Genomic DNA, 23,455 nt, shown 5'->3' on the forward strand with positions numbered 1-23,455 from the left:
TTGGGTGGGGTGGCCTGTCTGGGCTACTTGCACACTGCCAGGCTTGTGATGCTGGGGATCTGGCGTATTAGCTGGGGTAGGTTGGCAAGGTGCACAGGGTCAGGAGGGGCAGGCTTAGCTCGCTTCTCCTTAGGTGATCCACTTCAGGAGGGGCCCCTCTTCCGTGGGGCCCCTCTCGTCTGCACTTGGCTCTGGCAACTGTGTTCTGCTAATCCTCTGGCGGTTTTCTGGGTTATTTAGGCAGGTGTAGGTGGAATCTAAGTGATCAGCAGGGCGCACGGTGAGCCCAGCGTCCTCCTACGCCGCCATCTTCCCTCCTTCCTCTCTCCTTTGTCCATTTTGAGTTTACTTTTGTGAAGGGTGTAAGAAAGTGGTCTAGTTTCATTCTTCTGCATGTTGCTGTCCAGTTCTCCCAGCATCATTTGTTTAAGAGACTGTCTTTTTCCATTGGATATTCTTTCCTGCTTTGTCAACATTTAGCTGGCCATACTTTTGTGGGTCCAATTCTGGAGTCTCTATTCTATTCCTTTGGTGTATGTGCCTGTTTTTGTGCCTATACCACGCTGTCTTGATGATTACAGCTTTGTAGTAGAGGATAAAGCTTAGGATTGTGATGCCTCCCACTTTGGTCTTCTTCAATATTACTTTGGCTATTCAGGGTCTTTTGTGGTTCCATACAAATTTTAGGATTGCTTTTTCTAGCTTCAAGAGGAATGCTGGTGCAGTTTTGATTAGGATTGCATTGAATGTGTAGATTGTGAATCTACACATTCAATGAAATAATTTTTTTCAATGTTCTTTTTTCTTTACATATTCATGGACACCTATAATTATATTATAAATATAGATGATGAAATTCAGTGAATGGAGATAACAGTAACGGAGCTAATTCCAGAGGATAAAGTATAATGGCAAGTAGGGTGTTGCCTCTAGTTTATTAATTTCTGTTAACTTGTCTACTTATTGTATTGTTTTTTTGGCCCCTTCCTTGAAATGAAGTATATTAGGGTTCTTTTAAGGTTGGCTTGAACGAACTAACTTTTATTTCATTAAAAAAGTTTAATTTTGTTCTCATCTCCAATCAGTGCTATATTTTTGCTAACATAGTTATTGTAATGCTCCATATTGTAATTCTAATCAGGCTAATATTACAGGCTAGATTCTCCCAAAAAAAAACAGTAGTAGTAATAACTATGTTTTTAATGTTTTATTTATTTTTGTGAGATCCAGCAGTGGAGAGGCAGAGAGAGGAGAACAGAGGATATGGAGTGGGCTCTTCACTGACAGCAGTGAGCCCTGTGCAGGGCTCAAACTCACAAACCCTGAGATCATGATCTGAACCAAAGTTGGATGCATGCTCAATCAACTGAGCCACCCAGGTGCCCCATAATAGCTGTTATTTATTGTTTATTGTATGGCAAGCATTTAATGTGGACTTTCTCATTTAATCATCTCGGTAATGTTGTAATGTATTATTACCAAACTATTCTCTTAATCACATTATCTTACTGCATCTAGAACATTGAATCAAGAAAGCACTTCATATATGAAGCTGGTATCTTATGGGAATATTCCTTGGATGGGAGAAATGTGGCTGTCTCAGCAAAAATCATCACCACTCCTGGAAAGACACTTTAAAATGTTTATACATATGGTTTCAGCCCAATCACATAAAAAATCATATATTTTTTTTACCTTTATCCCATGAAGGCATAATATTTTGGATGGTTAAACAACCAAATAAAATATCACAGGGTTTTCAATCCCTGGAGCTAGATTACAGATACTTATCTGGGAATCAGAAAGTATGTCCACAAAAAATAAATACAACTGCAACACATTTGTTGGGTTGTCTCTTATGACTATAGCTCAGTTCCAGCTGATATATCATTTCTCAAATTATGCAGGCATAAAATAACTGGAACAAATGCTATAGTCCAGTAGTTGTGTGTGTGTGTGTGTGTGTGTGTTGTATATGAATGTGAACATGTGTTTCAAATTACCTGTCCGAAGGGTCATTTTCTGCTGTTTTTCTTTTGACTAATAAGTGATGAGATCACAAATTCTGGGACCTAGAAAAAATATACATTTGAAATATACCAGTTTAAGTTACCACTGACCAAGACAAACTTAATTTGTATAAGACACTGAATAATATCTTTCTGGAAAGCCCATTTAGTTGTATTTCAAGTATACTAAATGGATTTGGTGAGAGACACCAAATAATTTATTAGCAATGCATATTGAAGTTAGAAGTAACATTGCAAATTCTTAAGTAAACATTGATAACTTGTTCTAAACATTCTTGATATTTTTCATCAGTGGACATAACAGGACTGAAAATGGAGAATCTTGTGCTGGCATCTAATCTCTTGAGTAGCAGAATGTATGATTCTGTATCATGGATCAATGAGTTATGAGCAAATCGATAAAATTGACAAGTTTGTGCTTGATATTCATCCATGCTGTTTTATTTTATTACCTACTCATTTCTAGTCTTCTTGTCATATACCTTTGATGACCCCTCCTTAGGTTCCCAGAGCAGTGCTGCTGTGTACAATTATGTGGATTATGTACTTCACAAGGACATTACACATAAAGAGAGTATCAGTCACATTATAAACAGCATAGTTATGTACATTTTCTAAATTTCTCTGAAAGATTGTACTATTTTTTTTTCATCTAAACAAATCAGTATACTAAAATATTTCTGGGAAATATAAATGAAATTTCCTAAGGAATAAGACATTTTAGTTTTTCATTTGTATGAAGGTACTATTTCAGCTTATACCAGGCCTGACCTATATCTTTAACTCTCCCTGACTGCTCTACTTTTTTATTAATTTTGAGAGAGAGAGAAAAAGCACAGGGGCAAGGAAGGGGCAGAGAAGGAGGTGGGGCAGACAGAGGATCTGAAGCATGCTCTGTGCTGACAGCAGAGAGCCCAACGTGAAGCTTGAACTCACAAACCATGAAATCATGACCTGAGCCAAAGCTGGATGCTTAACCGACTGAGATACCCAGGCTCCCCCCAGCTGATCTTTTATAACATGTTACAACTCAAAATTTTCTATATTCCTCATGGACTTTATACAGTATTTGCAAATATCATCACTTAACAAGTAATGCTGAGTTAATTTTAGGAACTTTGACATGTAAATGAGAGATCTTGACTATTCCTAGGAAATGATTATATGGTTAAAATTAATTTTGAAATATAAAAGGAGAACATCACATTGGAAAATAATTAATATATTTCTCTTTCAGTGTTGAAAAAGATCACTTTTATATGATTGAGCATAGGTGAAGTCATTGGCTTATTGTCAAGGACCAGGAGCTATAAAATAATATATCTTTGAACAGTTAGATTTGCATTTAGCATGTCAAGAACTTAGATCCTAAAAAGCGTGCAAGGCCACTGACTAAAGGATAAAAACAGTTCACTTTTGGTCTAATTCTTAATGAGTGCAGTGGCAGGGAATATTACGTGCATGCCTATACTTATTATCTCCTTGTTTGTTTTTCTTTCTTCATGAGTAGGGGAATTAGTGTTAAAAAGAGAGAAAAATAAACTTCAGCATATTTTGAGTCTTAATGGGTATTTTAATGGTCTTTAAATCATACCATGCAGGATTCTACACATAAGTTGTCTATATGGGCTATAAGGGCCAAATCAATAGAGATTTGATTATTACTATAGTACTTATGGTATATAAGCAAGGAGGGGTGCCAAAAGGCCTTCTTGAGTCCTTAATATTTATTTGAATATCATATCATCACTTTTAACAATGAAACACTACTATTATCCTTTTCTGAAATATTTTCTACTATTCATATAAACAATAAATAATTAAGAAGTCTAAGATATGACAAAATAGAGATCCAGTGTTATGGGAGTGGGGGAATGGGAAATTTTTCACTTGGAAAAAAAACATAGAGATCATTTAGTTTCCCTCATTTTATGGGTTAAGATACTGTGGTCCAGAGATATTAGATTCATTACTTACTTGTCTAAGGGCACAGCATAAGTAATTATCATAAGTGCATCTATCTGTCTATGCATCCATCCATCTGCCTATTCAGTCATCATATATTGAATATATTGTACATATCAGGAACAGAATAAGGCACCGGGTTACAGATACAAATAAGAAAACTCAAGGTCCTTATGGCCTAGAAAGAGAGACAGATATATTATTAAAAGTTCATTTTTTTTCTGTGCAATATTGCAACAATGGGGATATGCAGAGAGGTATAAGAAGAAGGTTACATTACTTGGCTTGGAGTGGGATGGGCTTTTGAGTAAGTAATCCTGGAGGAAATAATACATAAGGTGGAAGCCAATGAATAAATTTAGAGTAAACCAAGAAGAAATTGGTCAGACTAAAGAAGGAACAAAGTCATGGATATTAGAAAAAAAAACATGGTTGTGTATGTGAGGGAACTGCATGCAGTTCAACCTTGTTGGATTAGGAATATATATTGTCAGTGAGATTCAAGGTGGAAGAGTGAGACTGGAGAGTATGGCAGAGGAAATAATGGAGATGGTAGTATTTTATGTTTCAAATCTTGGGCTTCATCTTATAAAGTTTATCAAGAAACTCATTCTCTTACATTATACGTAAAATATCTGGAAAATAATTTTCAAAATTTCTATAAATGTTTCCAATGTGTATAACTCATTATCATTTTAGTAATAAAGTTCCAATAACAAAACCAGCCTATAAAAATAGTGGTAAAAATGTTTTCTGGGTGTCTGCGTAGTTCAGTTGGTTGAACATCCTACTTCATCTCAGATCATGATCTCACTGTTTGTGAGTCTGATCCCCACATGTGCTCACTGCTGTCAGTGCAGACCCACTTTGGATCCTCCATCCCCCCATCTCTTTCTTTCCCTCCCCCACTCATACTCTCTAAAAAATAAATAATAAAAAACATTAAAATTTTTTTGGAATCACATGGATTTCAGGATATATTAACCAAATCAGAGCCTTCTTCAGTTTATAATTTTCTTGGCTAAAATGTTCGTAACAAGATTAGATTAAGATACATGTTTGAGGGTACTCATGAATAAAAGTGACACAATAAATCTCACTACAGTCCTCACAAAGAAAATAAGTTTGCATAGTTTATCTGAACAATCTATGATAAAGATGTATGCTAGGGAAAAATAAACACAGATAAACAGTTCCTATATTATGTTAGATGGTGTATATCTCAGTTTTATTTATGATGCATTGTTTAGTTGGCTACATCATCCCAAAAAATCTTCTGCACAGAAAAGAAAACAGTCAATGAAGAGTAAAGGCAACTAGATTTCTGGTTTCTGGTTTTGCAAAGAGGGAGCTTGAAAGTCGCCATTACATATGAACAATAAGTAAAACCTGAACAGACTCAAAAATCAACAACTCTTCTTGGATCAATAAAAGGGGTTAAGACACAGGACAAACCACAGTCTCCAAGAGATACAGCCATATGAATACCAAGTGTCGTGGTTTACCAGAGCAGAGATTCATAAATGGAAACCACCATAAGAATCAAAAGGATGTTTAAGTCTCTGACTTAATGGAAATATTCTCTCTTGATAGCATTGTTGATTATATGGGTATATTCACTGTCAGAACTAACACTCTTAAGATCTGTGTGTTTTAGTCTATGTAAATTATACCTCAATATAAAAAAAAAACAGAAAAAAAATTTTTTCATAGAATTCTTAGTCCATGGGAAATACCAATCTTATATTGCTAGGCATGAAAGGAATTCAAAATTGTGTATAGAAAATGATTTCATTTGTGTTTGTGTTTTTGGCTGTATGCATATGTGTGTGTGAATGGTGAGAATAAACACTAAGAAGAATTCGTTAACACTTAATTAGCAGTGGTTATCAGTGGGTTGAATTCTGTCTTTACACTTTTTTATATTCAAAAATTTTTCTTAAGGGCACGTAATAATACATTATAAAAATGGCTAAATATATAGTTATTGGATGTAACTTTGGGTTGTCTCCTGGTAAGTTGTTAAGTCAGGGGCTATCAACTACACACTGCACTGCCCCTTTCGCTCTCTGGGTTCCTGAGATAAAGGAAAACAAAATATCACTTAGTGCACATTATTATTTATACCTTAAATATCTTTATACATAAAATTGTGTTTTTCATCATTGTCTTTTGCTACCAGAAAACTGGATTTGAGAATTTGTATCTCTCAGAATATCCCTCAAAATATCCCTACATCTTTTGTTTGTAATAACATTTTAAAAATTCACCCTTCCATCTTGTCTGTGTGTTGCTAATATATTAGCTCTTCCTGCCCATTCTATTGGAACATTTCTGGGTTAAGTAAGTTCATTCATGAATCACAGTTTTATTATTATAATTTTGTTATTTACAGAGTCCTGGCAGCAGCTCCAGAGCTGTATAAGCAAAGACACGTTTGCTGACTAAAAGGCTTACTATTGAACAAAAGGGAACTTACTGAGTACAAATAAACGTGCTTTGAATAATGATGGATTTCATCATGGTGCTTCAATGAATATACATTGTGTCAAATGGCACTGCAGTGGGGTCAGGGTTGCTATAATCAATATTGCTTTTGGGACTTGATTTTTTTTCCCATGGTGCCCTACTGCAACATTATGATCTGTACTAGGTATAAATGTGAAATTAGAATTTGAAAATGACTTTTAAATATGAAAGAATTGATACAGTTGTCATTAATAGTAATGCAATTTCTCAGCTTCATGGGGATTTTTTTTTATCAAGTACATTCTAATCTCCAGATATTTACTTTCTGAACTTTAAAAAGTCATGGACTATACCTCCTTCATTTTATGATTAACAGCACTTACTGAATTCTAGGAATTTAATAAATGCAAGTTAATTGGCTTAAAGATTGATAGAGCATTCTGATTCTGTAATTAGTGTAAATTAGAAGTCTTATTAGTAGAAATTTCATATTTTATTTATATCCTTAATTAACGTATACTATGACCATTTTTATATGTATAGATCAAAATTCTTATTGTGTAAACGTAACAGAGGGCATAATTTTGAGATATCTTATTTATCTTTTTTTATTTTAATTCCAGTTAGATAACATACAGTGTTATATTAGTTTCAGGTATACAATACAGTGATTCAACACTTCCATACATCCCCTGGTGCGCAGCACAAGTATACTGCTTTGTTTCCATCACCTATTTAACTCATCACCCCACCTCCCACCCCTCTGCTAAGTATCAGATTGTTCTCTATAATTAAAAGTCTATTTCTTATTTTATCTTTATCCCTTTGCTTGTTTGTTTTCCCAAATTCCACATGAGTGAAATCAGAGGGTATTTGTACTTCTCTGACTTATTTCACTTAGCATTATATTCTCTAGCTCCATTCATGTTGTTACAAATACCAATATATCATTATTTTTTATGGATAAATAATATTTCATTGTATACTTATACCATATATTCTTTATCCATTCATTTATGTATAGACATGGGGCTTCCTCCATAATTTGGCTATTGTAGATAATGCTGCTACAAACATGGGGGTGCACATATTCCTTTGATTTAGTGTTTCTGCATTATTTGAGTAAATAACCAGACTGCAATTTGTTGTTCTGTTTGTTCTAGTTTCAAATTTTTGAGGAGCATCTATACTGTTTTCCAGAGTAGCTTCATCCATTTGCATTTCCACCAACAGTGCAAGAGTGTTCCTCTTTCTCCACATCCTCACCACACCTGTTGTTTCTTGTGTTGTTGATTTTAGCCATTCTGGCAGCTGTGAGGTGATAGTTACTAGTAGATTTCATTTGCATTTCCCTGATGGTAAGTGATGATACTATCTTGTCATGTGTTTTTTGGCCATCTGTATGTCTTCATTGGAGAAATGACTGTTCACAATTTCTGCCCATTTTTAATTGGGTTATTTGCTTTTTGGCTAAGTTTTATAAATTCATTAGATATTTTGGATACTAACCCTTTATAAGATATGTTACTTGCAAATATCTCCTTCCATTATGTAGTTTGATTTTTAGCTTTGTTGACTGTTTCCTTCACAGTGCAGAAAGTTTTTACTTTTTGCTTTACTTTACTTTTTTACTTAATTTGGTGAAGTCCCAATACTTTTCTTTTGCTTCTGTTTGATTTTTTTCGGGAGACATACCTAAAAAAAATGTTGCTACAGATTATGTCGAAGAAGTTATGCCTATGTTCTTATAGGTTTTTTATGGTTTCAGGTCTCACATTTTGTCTTTAATCCACCTTGAATTGTGTGTGTGTGTGTGTGTGTGTGTGTCTGTGTGTCTATGTGTCTGTGTGTAATGTGTAAGAAAGAGGTCTAGTTTCATTCTTGGCATGCTGCTTTCCAGTATTCTCAGCAGTATTAGTTGTCTTTTTCCATTGGATACTCTTTTCTGCTTTATCAAAGATTAATTGACCACATAGTTGTGAGTTTATTTATGGGTTTCTATCCTACTCCAGTGGTCTATATTTGTCCCAGGACCATATTGTTTTGATTATTACAGCTTTGAAATATAATTTGAAGTCCAGAATTGCAATCCCTCTAGCTTTGCTTTTCTTTATCAAGGTTTCTTTGGCTATTCAGGATCATTTGTAGTTCCATACCAATTTTAGGATTGATTGTTCTAGCTCTGTGAAAAATGCTGTTGCTATTTGGATCGGGATTTCACTAAATGTGTTTGTTGCTTGGGGTAGCATAGACATTTTAACAATATTTGTTCTTCCAATCCATGAGCATGGTTTGCTTTTCTATTTCTTTGTGTCATTGTCAATTTTTTCCAACAGTGTTTTACAGTTTTCAGAATACTATTCTTTCACCACTTTGGGTTTATTGCTAGGTATTTTATGATTTTCAGTGAATTGTTTTCTTAATTTCTGTCTCTGTTCCTTCTTATTGTTGTATACAAATGCAACATATTTACATTTATTTTGCATCCTGGGATTTTGCTGAATTCATTTATCAGTTTTAGCAGATTTTTGCTACACTCAGGATTTCTATTATGAGTATCAAATAAGGAAAGTTTTACTTCTTCCTTACTAATTTTGATGCCTTTTATTTCTATTTGTCATATGATTCCTGTGGCTAGGGCTTACCATAATATACTAAATAAAAGTGGTAAGAGTGGACATCCTTTTCTTGTTCCTGACCTGAGGAGAAAAACTCTTTGGTTTTCCCAATTGAATATACTATTAGCTGTGGATATTTCACATACGGCCTTTACTATGTTGAGGTATGTTCCCTTTAAACTTACTTTGCTGATGATTTTTTATCATGAATGGATGTTGTACTTTCTCAGATGTTTTTTCTACACCTACTGATATGATCATATGTTTCCTATCCTTTGTCATATTGATGTGATGTATCACATTGATTGTATTGCAAATACCGAGTAATTGTTAAATCCTGGGAATAAATCCCACTTCATTGTGGTGAATAACTTTTTTTTATTTTATTATTTTTTTTTATTTTTTAAAATTTACATCCAAATTATTTAGCATAAAGTGCAAAAATGATTTCAGGAGTAGATTTCTTAGTGCCTCTTACCCATTTAGCCCATCCTGTCTCCCACAACCCCTCCAGTAACCCTCAGTTTGTTCTCCATATTTATGAGTCTCTTCTGTTTTTGTCCCCCTCCCTGTTTTTATATTTTTTTGTTTCCCTTCCCTTATGTTCATCTGTTATGTCCTGTAAAGTCCTCATATGAGTGAAGTCATATGATTTTTGTCTTTCTCTGATTAATTTCACTTAGCATAATACCCTCCAGTTCTATCCATGTGATTGCAAATGGCAAGATTTCATTCTTTTTGAATGCCGAATAATACTCCATTATGTGTGTGTGTGTGTGTGTGTGTGTGTGTGTGTGTGTATTTTTCTTTATCCATTCATCCATCGATAGACATTTGGGCTCTTTGCATACTTTGAGTATCCCTTGGATAAATGCCTAGTAATGCAATTGCTGGGTCATAGAGTAGTTCTATTTTTAGTTTCTTGAGAAACCTCCATACTGTTTTCCAGAGGGGCTGCACCAGCTTGCATTCCCACCAATGCAAAAGAGATCCTCTTTCTCCGCATCCTTACGAACATCTGTTGTTGCTTGAGTTGTTAATGTTAGCCATTCTGACAGGTGTGAGGTGGTATCTCATTGTGGTTTTGATTTGTATTTCTCTGATGATGAGTGATGTTGTGCATTTTTTCATGTGTCAGTTGGCTATCTGGATGTCTTCTTTGGAGAAGTGTCTATTCATGTCTTTTGTCCATTTCTTCACTGGATTATTTGTTTTTTGGGTGTTGAGTTTGATAAGTTCTTTATAGATTTTGATTACTAACCCTTTATCTGGTATGTCATTTGCAAATATCTTCTCCCATTCTGTTGGTTGCCTTTTAGTTTTGCTGATTGTTTTCATCGCTGTGCAGAAAACTTTTATTTTGATGAGGTCTCAGTAATTGTTTTTTTCTTTTGTTTCCCTTGCCTCTGGAGACCTGTTGAGTAAGAAGTTGCTGCGGGCAAGATCAAAGAGGTTTTTTCCTGCTTTCTCCTTGAGGATTTTGATGGCTTCTTGTCTAACATTGAGGTCTTTCATCCATTTTGAGTTTTTTTTTAATCTATTGTTGTATTCAATTTGCTAGGATTTCATTGAGGATTTTCACATCTATGTTCATCAGAGTTATTGGCCTGGTGTTCCTTTTTTTGTTGTTGTTCACTGGTGTCTTCATCAAGTTTTGGTATCAGGGTAATGCTGGCCTCCTAGAATGAATTTGGAAGTTTGCCTTCATCTTCTATTTTTTGGAATACATTGATAAGTATACCTATTGACTCTTCTTTGCCTGTGATACCACCTGGTCCTGGACTTTCATTTATTGGCAGGTTTATTATTATTATTATTATTATTATTATTACTGTTTCAATTTCCTCACTGGTTATTGGTCTGCTCAAATTTTCTATTTATTCCTGTTTCTGTTTTGGTAGTTTATATGTTTCCAAGAATTTATCCATTTCTTCTAGTTTTTCCAATTTGTTGGCATGTAGTTTTTCATAATATTCTCTTAATTTTTTCATGTTTATTTATTTTTGAGAAAGAGAAAGAGACAGAATGTGAGCTGGCAAGGGGCACAGAGAGAGGAAGAGACAGAATCTGAAGTAGGCTCCAGGCTCTGAGCTGTCAGCATAGAGCCTGATGAGGGACTTGAATCCACAACCTGCAAGATCATTACATGAGCCAAAGTTGGATGCTCAACCGACTGACCCACCCAGGCGCCCCAATATTCTCTTAATTTTGTTTGTATTTCTGTGGTAGTGTTGTTTATTTATCCTGTTTCATTTGTGATCTTATTTATTTGAGTCATTTCTCTTTTTTCTTGAAAAGCTGGCTAGGTGTTTATAAATTTTATTAATTTATCAAAGAACAAGTTCTGGCTTCATTTTTCTGTTATATATATTTTTAAATTTTCATATACTTTATTTCTGCTTGAATGTTTATCATTTCCTTCCTTACCTTCTACTGTGTGTTTTGTTTTGTTTTGTTTTAGTTATGATTTTCTAGCTCCTTTAGATTTCAAGTTAGGTTGTCTATTTGAGATACTTTTTGCTTCTTTTTTATCAAAACCCTTTTATTTATTTTGTTATTTTTTAGAGAGAGAAAGAGAGAGCATGATCAGGGGGAGGTCAGAGACTGAGGGAGACACAGAATATGAGGCAGGTTCCAGGCTCTGAGCTGTCAGCACACAGCTTGACATGGGGCTTGAACACGTGAACCATGAGATCATTACCTGAGCCAAAGTTGGACTATCAACTGACTGAGCCACCCAGGTGTGCCTGCTTCTTGAGGTAGGGTCTGTATTGGTATGAACTTCCATCTCTGAACCAGTTTTGCTGTATTCCAAAGGTTTTGGACCATTCTGTTTTTATTTTCATTTGTTTTCATGTTCTTTTTTGTTTTTCTTTTAATGCCTGATTGAGCCATTCATTATTTAGTAGTATTTTATTTAATCTCATTGTATATATGGTCTTTCCAGATTTTTTGTTATGGTTGACTTATAATTTGGTAATGTTGTGGTCAGACAAGGTGCATGGTATGACTGTGATGTTCTTGCATTTGTTGAGGCTTATTTTCTGGACTAATACATGATCTACCTTGAGACTGTTCCATATGAACTTGAGAAGAATGTGTTTTAAGATACAATGTTCTGAATATATCTGTTAAATACACCTGGTCCAGTGTGTCATTAAAATCTTCTGTTTCCTTGTTGATTTTATGTTTATATAGTCTGTTCTTGAAGTAAGTGGGGTGTTAAAGTCCTCTGTTACATTTGTATTATTATCAATTAGTTCCCTTTTATATTTTTTAAGTTTTCATTTAAATTCCTATTAGTTAATGTACAGTGTAATATTAGCTTCAAGTGAACAGTGTAGTATCTCCACTATTCCATACATCAGCTGGGGCTTATCAGGACAAGGGCACAAATTAAACCTATCACATATTAAACTCATTTCCCCCACTCTTCCACTCTGGTAACCATCAGTTTTTCCCTATAATGAAGAGTCTATTTCTTGATTTGCCTCTCTCTCTCTTTTTTCTCCTTTTACTCATTTGTTCTGTTTCTTAAACATATGAGTGACATTATATGGTATTTATCTTTCTCTGACTTACTTGACTTAGCATTATACTCTCTAGTTCCATGCATGTCTTTGCAAATGGCAAAACTTCATTCCTTTTTAGGCTCAGTAATATTCCATTATATATGCCACATCTTCTTTATCCATTCATCAGTGGATGGACACCTGAGCTATTTCAATCATTTGGCTATTGTAGATAATGCTGCTATAAACATCCAGATACATGTATCCCTTTGAATTAGTATTTTTGTATTATTTAGGTAAATATCTAGTAGTGATATTTCTGGATCATAGGGTGGTTCTATTTTTAAATTTTTGAAGAACCTTCAACTTTTTTTCCAGAGTGAATGCACTGGTTTGCCTATCCACCAACAGTGCTAAGGGTTAACACTTTTCCACATCCTCACCAACACCTGTTCTTTCTTGTGTTGTTCATTTTATCCATTCTGAAAGATGTGAGGTGATATCTCATTGTAGTTTAGAGTTGCATTACCCTGATGATCTGTGATGTTGAACATCTTTTCATGTGTCTCTTGGGGATCTGTATGTCTTCTTTGGTAAAATGCCTATTCATGTCTTCTGATAATTTTTTAATTGGAGTATTCATTTTTGGGTTTTCAGGTTTTTATAATGTTTATTTTTTGGGGGGACAGAGAGAGAGGGAGAGAGAAAATCTCAGGCAGGCTCCACACTGTCAGTGCAGAGTCTAACATGGGGCTTGATCTCACAAACCGTGAGATCATGACCTGAGCCAAAATCAAGAGTCGTATACTTAATCGACTGAGACACCCAGGCGCGCCATTGGGTGTTCAGTTTTATAAGTTGTTTAAATATTTTGCATACTAACACTTTATCAGATATATTATTTACAAATATCTTCTCCCATTCCATAGGTGGTCTTTGAGTTTTCTTCATTGTATCCTTAAACTGTGCAGAAGCTTTTCATTTTGATGAAGTCACTATAGTTTATTTTTGCTTTTGTTTCCCTTGTTTCAAGAGATATTTCTAGAAAAAGTTGATATGGCTATTATCAAGTAGGTTTTCCTTTAGGATTTTTATGGCTTCAAGTAGCATATTTAGGTCTTTCATCCATTTTGAATTTATTTTCGTGTATGGTATAAGAAAGTTTTCCAGTTTCATTCTTTTGCATGTTGCTGTCCAGTTTTCCCAACATCATTTGTTGAAGAGAATTTTCCCATTGGATATTTATTCCTGCTTTGTCAAAGATTAATTTACCATAAAATTGTGGGTTTCTTTCTGGGTTTTCTATTCTTTTCCAATGATTTATGTGTCTATTTTTGTGGCAGTAACATTTCAAGTCCAGAAGTGTGATGCCTCAAGCTTTGCTTTTGGTTTTTAAGGTTCTTTGGCTATTCAGGGTCTTTTATGCTTTCACATAAATGTTAGGATTGTTTGTTTTAGCTCTGTGAAAAATGCTGCTGATATTTTTATAAGGATTGCATTAAATGTGCAGATTGCTTTGATTAGTATAAATATTATAACAATATTTGTTCTTTCAATCTATGAGCATGGAATTTCTTTCCATTTCTTTGTGCCATCTTCAATTTATTTCATCAGTGTTTTATTGTGTTCAAAGTGCAGATCTTTTACATCTTTAGTTATGCTTATTCATTAGTATCTTATTGATTTTGGTACAATTGTAAATGGGATTTATTCCTTAATTTCTATTCTGCTCCTCCTTTGTTGGTGTACAGAAATGCAACAGATTTCTCTACATTGATTTTGTGTCCTGCACAAATTTACTGAATTTGCGTCTCAGTTCTAGCAGTTTTTTGGTAGATTCTTTCAGGTTTTCTAAATAGAGTACCATGTCTTTTGCAAATAGTGGAAGTTTTGCTTTTTCATTACCAATTTTGATGCCTTTTATTTCTTTTTTTTTTTCTGTTGCTGTGGCTAGGATTTCCAGTCCTATGTTAAATAAGAAGGATGAGAATGGAAATCTCTGTCTTTTCCTGACTGTGCAGGAAAAGCTCTGTTTTTCCCCATTGAGAATGATATTAGCTGTTTATTTTTCAGATATGGCCTTTATAATATTGAAATATGTTCCATCACAACCTACATTGTTGAGGGTTTTTATCATGAATGGATGTTTTACTTCATCAAATGGTTTTTCTGCATCTATTGAAATGATCATCTGGCTCTTCTCTTATTGAAGTGATATATCAATTTTATTGATTTGCAAATATTGAACCACCTGAATCTTAGGAATAATCCCCATTTTATCATGGTGATCATTTTTTTAATGTACTGTTGAATTTAGTTTGCTACTGTTTTGTTTAAGATTTTTGCATCTATATTCATCAATGATATTCACCTGTAGCTTCTCTTTATTTTGGTATCTTTATCTGGTTTTTGTAGCAAGGCAATGTTGATTTCATAGAATTAATTTAGAGGTTTTCCTTCTTTTTCTATTTCTTGGAATATTTTGAGAAAAATAGGCTTTAACTTTTCTTTAAATGTTTGTTAGAAATTGCCTGGAAGTCATCTTGCCCTAGATTTTGTTTGTTCTAATTTTTTTTTTATTACTGATTTAATTTGTTTTCTGGTTATCAGTATGTTGAAATTTTCTATTTCTTCTTTTTCACTTTTGGTAGGATGTACGTTTCCAAGAATTTATCTAATTTTTCCATGTTGTCCATTTTGTGGGCATATAGTTTTTTCAGAATATTGTGTAATAATTGTATTTCTGTGATGTCCTTTGATATTTATCCCTTTTCATTTATGATTTATTTACTTGGTGTTTTTAATTTTTTTTCCTTTTGATATTATGGGTAAGGGTTATCAATTTCTTTTCAATTAATTGTTTCATTGGCTTTATTTGTTGTTTGTTTCTATAGCATTTATTTCTAATCTAATCTTTATTTTCAAACATTTTATTTTTTTAATGTTTATTTATTTTTGAGAGAGAGACACAGCATGAGTGGAGGAGGGGCAGAGACAGAGGGAGACACAAAATCCGAAGCAGGCTCCAGGCTATGAGCTGTCAGCAAAGACCCCAACGTGGGGCTCAAATTCATGAACCGTGAGACCATGACCTGAGTCAAAGTTGGATGCACAACGGACTGAGCCACCCAGGCACCCCTCTAATCTAATCTTTATTATTTCCTTCCTTCTTCCAGTTTAAGCTTCATTGTTGTACATTTTCTATGTCATTTAGGTGTAAGTTTAAGTTCTTTATTTGAGATTTTTCTTGATCTTTGACCCACGCCTGTATTGCCATATACTTCTCACATAGGAAAACTTTTAATGCATCCCTAAATTTTGGACCATTGTGTTTTCATTTTCATTTGTTTCCACGTATTTTTTTAATATCTTATTTTATTACTTGGTTAACCCATTCATTGTTTAGTAGCATGGTGTTTAACTTCCATGTATTTGTAATCTTTCCAGATTTTTTTTCTTATGGTTGACTTCTACTTTTCATAGCATGTGGTCAGAAAGGTTACATGGTATGATATCAGTTTTTTTGTATTTATTGAAACCTGTTTTGTGACCTAACATGTGATCATTCTGGAGAATGTTCCATCTGCATTTGAAATAAAAAAGTGTATTCTGTAGTTTTATGGTGGAATTGTCTGAACATATCTTCTAAGTCCCTTTAGTCCAGTGTGTCATTCAAAGCCACTTTTTATTGTTTATTTTTGTTTAGGTGATCAGTCAATTGATGTTACTAGGGAGTTAAAGTTCCCTCTTATAGTTGAAATATTATCAATTAGTTCCTTTATGTTCATTATTAGTTGTTTCATATATTTCGGCGTTCCATGTTGGGTACATAAACATTTACAATTGTTATATCTTTTTCTTGAATTTTAGCATTTATGATTATACAATGCCTTTCTTTGTTTCTTGTTACAGAGTGTTTTAAACTCTAGTATTTCTTATATAAGTATTGCTAATCTGGCTTAATTTGACAATCATTTGGGTTGTAAATATTTCTAAATCCTCTCATTTCCAATCTGCAGGTGTCTTTAGGTCTAAAATGAGTCTCTTGTAGACAGCATATAAATACATCTTGTTTTTTGATCCATTCTGGCACCCTATGTCTTTTCTTTGGAGTATTTATTTCATTTACAATCAAGGTAATTATTGAAAGATATTTATTTAGTGCCATTGTATTACTTGTTTTGTAGTTATTTCTGGAAATTTTATCTGGTCCTTTCTTGTCTTTGTCATTTTGGTCTCTCCTTTGCACTCAAAGAATTCCTTTTCATATTTCTTGCAGGGTTGGTGTAATAGTTGTGAACTCCTTCAGTTTTTGTTTGTCTGGGAATCTCCTTATCTGTCCTTGTATTGTGCATATCACTCTTATTGGATAAAGTATTGTTGCTTGTAGATTTTTCCCATTCATCACTTTGAATATATCATACCACTCCTTTCTGTCTTGCCAAGATTTGTTGAGAAATTGCCAGCTAGCCCTATGGGTCATCCCTTGTAAGTTAAGGACTACTTTTGACTTGCTGCTTTAAAGATTATTTTATCACTTTTTTTTTGCCAACTTGATTGCAGTAAGTCTTGGTCTTGGCCTGCTTTTGTTGATTTTGATGGCAGTTCAATGTGCCTCTTGGATATTGATGTCTGTTTCTTTCCACAGATTAAGGAAATTTTCAGCTTTTATTTCCTCAAATAAATTATCTACCTCATTCTCTTACTCTTCTTCTTTTGGGACTCTTATAATACAAATGTTATTACATTTGATGGAGTAATTGATATGCCTGAGTATATTATCATTTTCCATAATTATTCATTCTCTCTTTTGTTCATCTTCATTATTTTCCAGTATTATGTATTCTAGGTCACCAATTCATTCTTATTCTTCTCCTACTCTGCTGTTCATTGCATCAAGCCTCTTTGCAATCTAATTTATTGCACACTTCATTGCTGAGTGATCCTTTTCTACTTCTTTTATCTCTGTGGTAAGGGTATCACTGAAGTGTTATATTCTTTTTTAAAGCCCAGTGAGTAACCTTATGATTGTGGCTTTAAGTTCTACATCAGGCATATTACTTATATCTGTTTTGCTTAGATCTCTGGCCACGGTCTTATCTTTTTGTTGTTGTTGTTTTCTTCATTTGGGATAAATTCCTCTATCTTGGCATTTTGTCTAAGTCTCTGCCTTCTTCCGTGTGTTAGAAAAGCCACTTATGTCTCCTGCTACTGAAGGAAATGACCTTATGAAGAAAACGTCATGTAGTGCCCAGGGTCTGACATTGATTTAGTGCCTCTGGTGTGTGCTGCTTGTGTTCTGCTGTTGTGTTGTGGCTGCTCTATCCTTCAGGCCAGTCACCTGCAGAGGCTCTCCTTGTCTACTTTGCGCCATGTTTGGTCCTTGGACTAAATGTGGCCAGTCTTAACTAGGTGTACTCTGGTGTTCTTGTGAAATGAGACTTGACACCACTTCCATGAGAAACGAGGCCTTGCAGAACTCTCTGGTTGGGAGATGTGTTTTGGGCAGGAGTTTGGCTGGCCTTCTGGTGGAGAGGCCTGCTGTGCTGTGACTGAGGCAAGCTTGACCAAGTGGGACAGTCCCAAAAGAGTGCAGGAATATGCGGCTTGGTATAAGCAAGTTAGGCAGCCAGTATCAGCACTGTGATGCTTGTGGCAGGCGGCTCTGTGTTTATGCTGAGGGATGGGGGAGGCAAATCTTGCCAACCAGGTCCTTTGTTCCCTGAGAGGCTTTTCTATGAACTCTGCCTTTAATGGATGCACTCTTAGAATAGGTAATAATCTCCCCTCTGTGTGCCCTAGGCGTTCTTCAGATTGCTGTTCCCTTTCTGTCTGCCTCTGAGTTGTTTGACTGCCTACTCTCCAGTAGCAGTGCAATACTCTCCAGGTTCTATCCCAGAGATGCCAACTGACCTTTAAAACTCCAGGCTTTAATCCCTGCTGGTTACAAGAACTCACAAAATTCAGCCTTTCTAATTTTCCAAGCCAATGTCTTTGGGGAAATGTTCTCAGTGTGTGTTCCCTTCTGTGCTCCTTTCTCTCTCACCCTTCCCCAGTACCACAGCTCCCTTCCCTCTGCAGTACCCATGATACATTTCTACCCTAAACCATGGCTCTGAAATTCCTACCCTTTTGGATGTGGCTTCTTCTTTCCCTTTTGTTGTGGAGTTTGTTCTGTCAATCCTCAGGTCAATTTCCAGGGTATTTATGGTGATTTGATAGTTATCTAGTTGTGTTCATGGGGCAAGGCAAGCCTAGGGTCCTCCTACTCCACTACCATCTTCTCTCTTTTCCCTTTACGTTTTTAAATTAAATGTTTTATGTATATGTGTGTTTGTATGTTGGGTGCATAAATATACAATTGCTATATATTCTTGTTGGATTGCCCTTTATGATTATACAGTGCCCTTCATTGTCTCTTGTTACAGTCTTATAAAATAAAGTCTATTTGGGGGCGCCTGGGTGGCTCAGTCGGTTGGGCGGCCGACTTCAGCTTAGGTCATGATCTCGCGGTCCGTGAGTTCAAGCCCCGCGTCGGGCTCTGTGCTGACAGCTCAGAGCCCGGAGCCTGTTTCAGATTCTGTGTCTCCCTCTCTCTGACCCTCCCCCGTTCATGCTCTGTCTCTCCCTGTCTCAAAAATAAATAAACGTTAAAAAAAATTTAAAATAAAATACAATAAAATAAAGTCTATTTGATCCAATATGAGTATTTTTCTGGCTTTCTTTTGACCTCTGTCACCTCACTTTCAATGTGCTGGTGTCTTTAAGGTCTAAAATGAGACTCTTGCAAGCAACATATAGATGGATGCTGTTATTGTTGTTGCTGTTGTTGTTTATCCATTGTCACCCTATGTCTTTTGATTGGAGTGTTTAGTCCATTTACATTCAAAGAAATTATTGATAGATATGTATTTATTGTCATTTTATTTTGCATGTGTGTGATTGTTCTGAAGATTTTCTCTGATCCTTTCTTGTCTTTCTCTCTTTCATGTTTTGCTTATTTAGAGATATATTTGTATTTACTTATCTTCTTTCTTTTCATATTTGTGATATGTAATATTTGATACACATTTACCATTAGATTTGTATATAACTTGTTCTGCATATAACAGTCTATATTAAATTGAGATTTGTTTAAGTTTGACCCATTCATTTTGCCTCTTCTTCCCACGTTTTAGCTATGTGTTATTATATTTTACATCATTTTATTTTGTGATTTCCTTGACTGATTTGTTATAGAAATATTCATTTTTACTGCTTTTGTTTTCCTACCTTTGTACTGTCACATTTGTTCTCTCCTTTCCACTTAAAGTGTCCCCTTTAATATTTCTTTCAGGGATGGTTTAGTAGTTATGAACTCCTTTAGTTTTTGTGTGGAAAACTCTGAATATCTCCTTCCATTCTGAATGATAGTCTTGCTGGGTAGAGCGTTGTTGGCTGAAGATTTTTTTCATATGTCACTTTGAATATATCACCCCACTCCCTTCTGGCTTGAACTTTTCTGGTGAAAAATCCTCTGCTAACCTTATGGGGTTTCACTTTTATGTTACTGTTTTCTTTGTCTTGCTGTTTTTATTTTATTTTATTTTATTTTATTTTATTTTATTATTTTATTTTATTTAATATTTTGTTAAAGTTTATTTATTTTTTGAGAAAGAGAGACCATGATCAAGGAACAGACAGAGAGAAAGGGAGACACAGAATCTGAAACAGGCTCCAGGCTCTGAGCTGTCGGCACAGAGCCCGACACAGGGCTCAAACTCATGAACAGCGAGATCATGACCTGAGCTGAAGCCAGCTACTCAACCAACTGAGCCACCCAGGAGGCCCTGTCTTGCTGTTTTTAAACTTGTTTTTGTTATCACCACATTTTCCCATGTTATTGCAATATGTCTTGGTGTGTATCTTTTTTGTTGATTTTGTTGGGGGTGATTTGTGCTTCCTAGATTTGGATATCAGTTTCCTTCCCCACATTAAGGAAATTTTCAGCTTTATTTCCTCAAATAAATTTTCTGCCTCTTTTTCTTTTTCTTTTTCTTCTGGGACTCCTATAATTTAAATATTATTACATTTGATAGAGTCACTGAGTTCTCTAAATCTATTCTCATTTTGAATAATTCTTTTTTTCCCTTTTGTTCATCTTGATTACTTTCTATTACTCTGTCTTTTAGTTCATTAATTTGTTCCCCTCTTTCTTCCAGCCTGCAGTTTATTGAATGAAATATTTTTCCAATCTCATTTGTTGTACTCTTAATCTCTGATTGGTTCTTTTTTATATCTTTGCTAAGTATCTCACTGATATCTATCGCTCTTTTCTCAAGCCCAGTGAGTATCCTTATAATCATTGCTTTACTCCATCAGGCATGTTACTTATATCTGCTTTGCTTAGATCTCTTGTTGTGAAATCGTCCTGTTCTTTTATTTGGGATAAATTTTTCTGCCTTCTTATTTTGTCTCAGTCTCTGTTCCTGATTCTGTTATGAATGCCAGCTGCATCTCTTGTTCTTGAGGGTAATGGCCTTATGAAGAAGAAGTCCTATAGTGCCCTGGAATGCATTAGTCCTGTTCTCCAAGACCTGGAACATCAAGGATTATCTCCAATGTGTGCTTGTTTGTGCTCCACTGTTTTGTCCTGGCTGCTTTATACTTTAGGCCAGTCATCTGCAGAGGATGTTTGCTTATTTTGGGCAGTGTTTGGTCTCTGGCCTGAATAGAGTGCATTTTAACTAGGTGTCCTGTGGTCTGCATGTGAAATGAGACTTGTCACTACCACTGCCAGAACCAAAGCTCCCCAAAATTCCCAAGTCAGAAGATGTAGAATGAGCACAGGTTTGGGCCAGTCTTCTGGGTGATGGGTCCTGCCATATGGGACTAAGGGAAGTGTGGCTGGGAAGGGAAGTTCCACTTATGTGCAGGTTTGGTGTAAACAAGTTAGGTAGCAAGTTTCAGCACTTCTTTTATTCCTTCAGGTGTCCCAGTGCTTATGCTGAGTGGTGGGGAAGGTCAATGGCAAGAGCCAGTTTCTTTGTTCCTAGAGGGTTATCTCTCTGAATGCTGCTTAAGATGATCAAATAACATCCCACTGTGTGCCCCAGACACTCTTTACATCACTGTTTTCACGCTATATGTCCATAGGTTGTTTGCCTGCTTTCTGTCCAAGAGCAGTGCAATGCCCTCTGGGCTGTACCCCAGCCAATTCCACTGACCTATAAACTCCATGCTTTAAGACCCACTCATTGTCAGAAGTCATAAAATTCGGCCCCTTTTCATTTCCAAGTCAATTGCTATGGCAATTTGCTTTCCCTGTGCACTCAACTATATGTTACTCTGTTTCTCCCTTTCTCTGGACTGTGGCTATCTCCCCACTGCAGAAGTCACAATTTGTTTCTCTTCCAAACCATATCTCCACACTTCCTACTTTCTTTGATGTGGCCTCTTGTCTACGTTTAGTTGTAGAGTTTGTTCTGTCCATCTTCAGGTAAATTTCTGGGGTATTTACGATGATTTCATAGTTACTAGTTGTATTTGCAGGATGGGGTGAGCCTAGGGCCCTCCTACTCTGCTGCCATCTTCCAAGTCTTGAGGTCATCAATTTTTCTTTTATTTGTTAATCTTATGTGTTTTATTAACTTCCCAAAGTCCTATCTCCTGCTATCTAGAGAATGTTCTAGTGATTTTATTCTTCCCATTCTCCCATCTAAACCTGCTAGTTCTTCTTTCCTTCATATTTTTACTAACTACATTCTTAACATCACCATTACCTATCCATTACCTCTTTCACCCCAAATCCTACTGAGTGCTAGGATGATAAATAAATATTTGATTTGGTATTAATAATTGATAACAAGTTATTCTGTTACTTTTCTTTGTAATTCATATTGTGTTTGATCTGTGAATTTCAAACTCCATATCTGTTGTTGGAAAGATAGATGTTTGTCTAATGTCCCTAAAATGGCACCATGTGGGTAATTTGCAATAGTTTTTCTGTTACCATTTGTTCTTTGGTTTGTTATACAGTTATAATTATTTCTTCTTGGCCTGTCACTGCTGTGGCTCATCCTCTGTTTGCCTCACAGATTTTGTGAGGGCTTTGTTCAAAATGAGTCATCTCAATTTGCAGCACACCAGCAGGTCTCTTGTTATTTTCTTAGAGGTCCATCGTTCTTATGGTCTTTGAATTATTATTTTTGAAAAAAAATACAATTACCATATGCCCCTCTATTCCAAATTCTTTACATACACTTTCCTCATTAAACTAACAGACAGAATAGATAGAAAAAATAACAATAATATAAACTGTTCTTGATCATCTTGTGAAACAGCATTGAATGGGTGAGGATGTTTTTCTTTGACAATTGTTCAATACATTAAAATGACATCTAAATCATGATTTTCCAATTAATTAAGATGCAAAAATAATCGCTTATTGAAATGCTTTTGGTCTTTAAAATTAATAGGTGATATTGGCAGACATAAAAATTCTAGAAGGAGGTTATTTTTTTTTCCTGTTTGTATCTTGTTTCCTGAATTTTGGCAGACATTGATATGCTCATTCTGTAAGGGTCATCATAGTGAGAGATTTTTCTAATCCTTTATTTCTTAATTTGAATATTTTTTTGCTCCTTCAGATGTATAATTGTACAATCCAAGACACAAAGTGAACTTCTACATGTTATTTATTATTGCTTTTATTTTTATTATATTATGGCTGTTAGCATTAGAGGCTTTATTTTCCAATAATATTTATACTTTTCTGGGATTCTAGCCTGTTATTATTAACTATTTAGATAATTATGGCAGTACCATGTTGCAAAGTTTAAGGCTTCTTTGCAATGATTTTATTTTATTTTATTTATTTTTT

The sequence above is a fragment of the Lynx canadensis genome, chromosome X (genome assembly GCF_007474595.2).
Source record: "Lynx canadensis isolate LIC74 chromosome X, mLynCan4.pri.v2, whole genome shotgun sequence".
In the NCBI taxonomy this organism is placed as follows: domain Eukaryota; kingdom Metazoa; phylum Chordata; class Mammalia; order Carnivora; family Felidae; genus Lynx; species Lynx canadensis.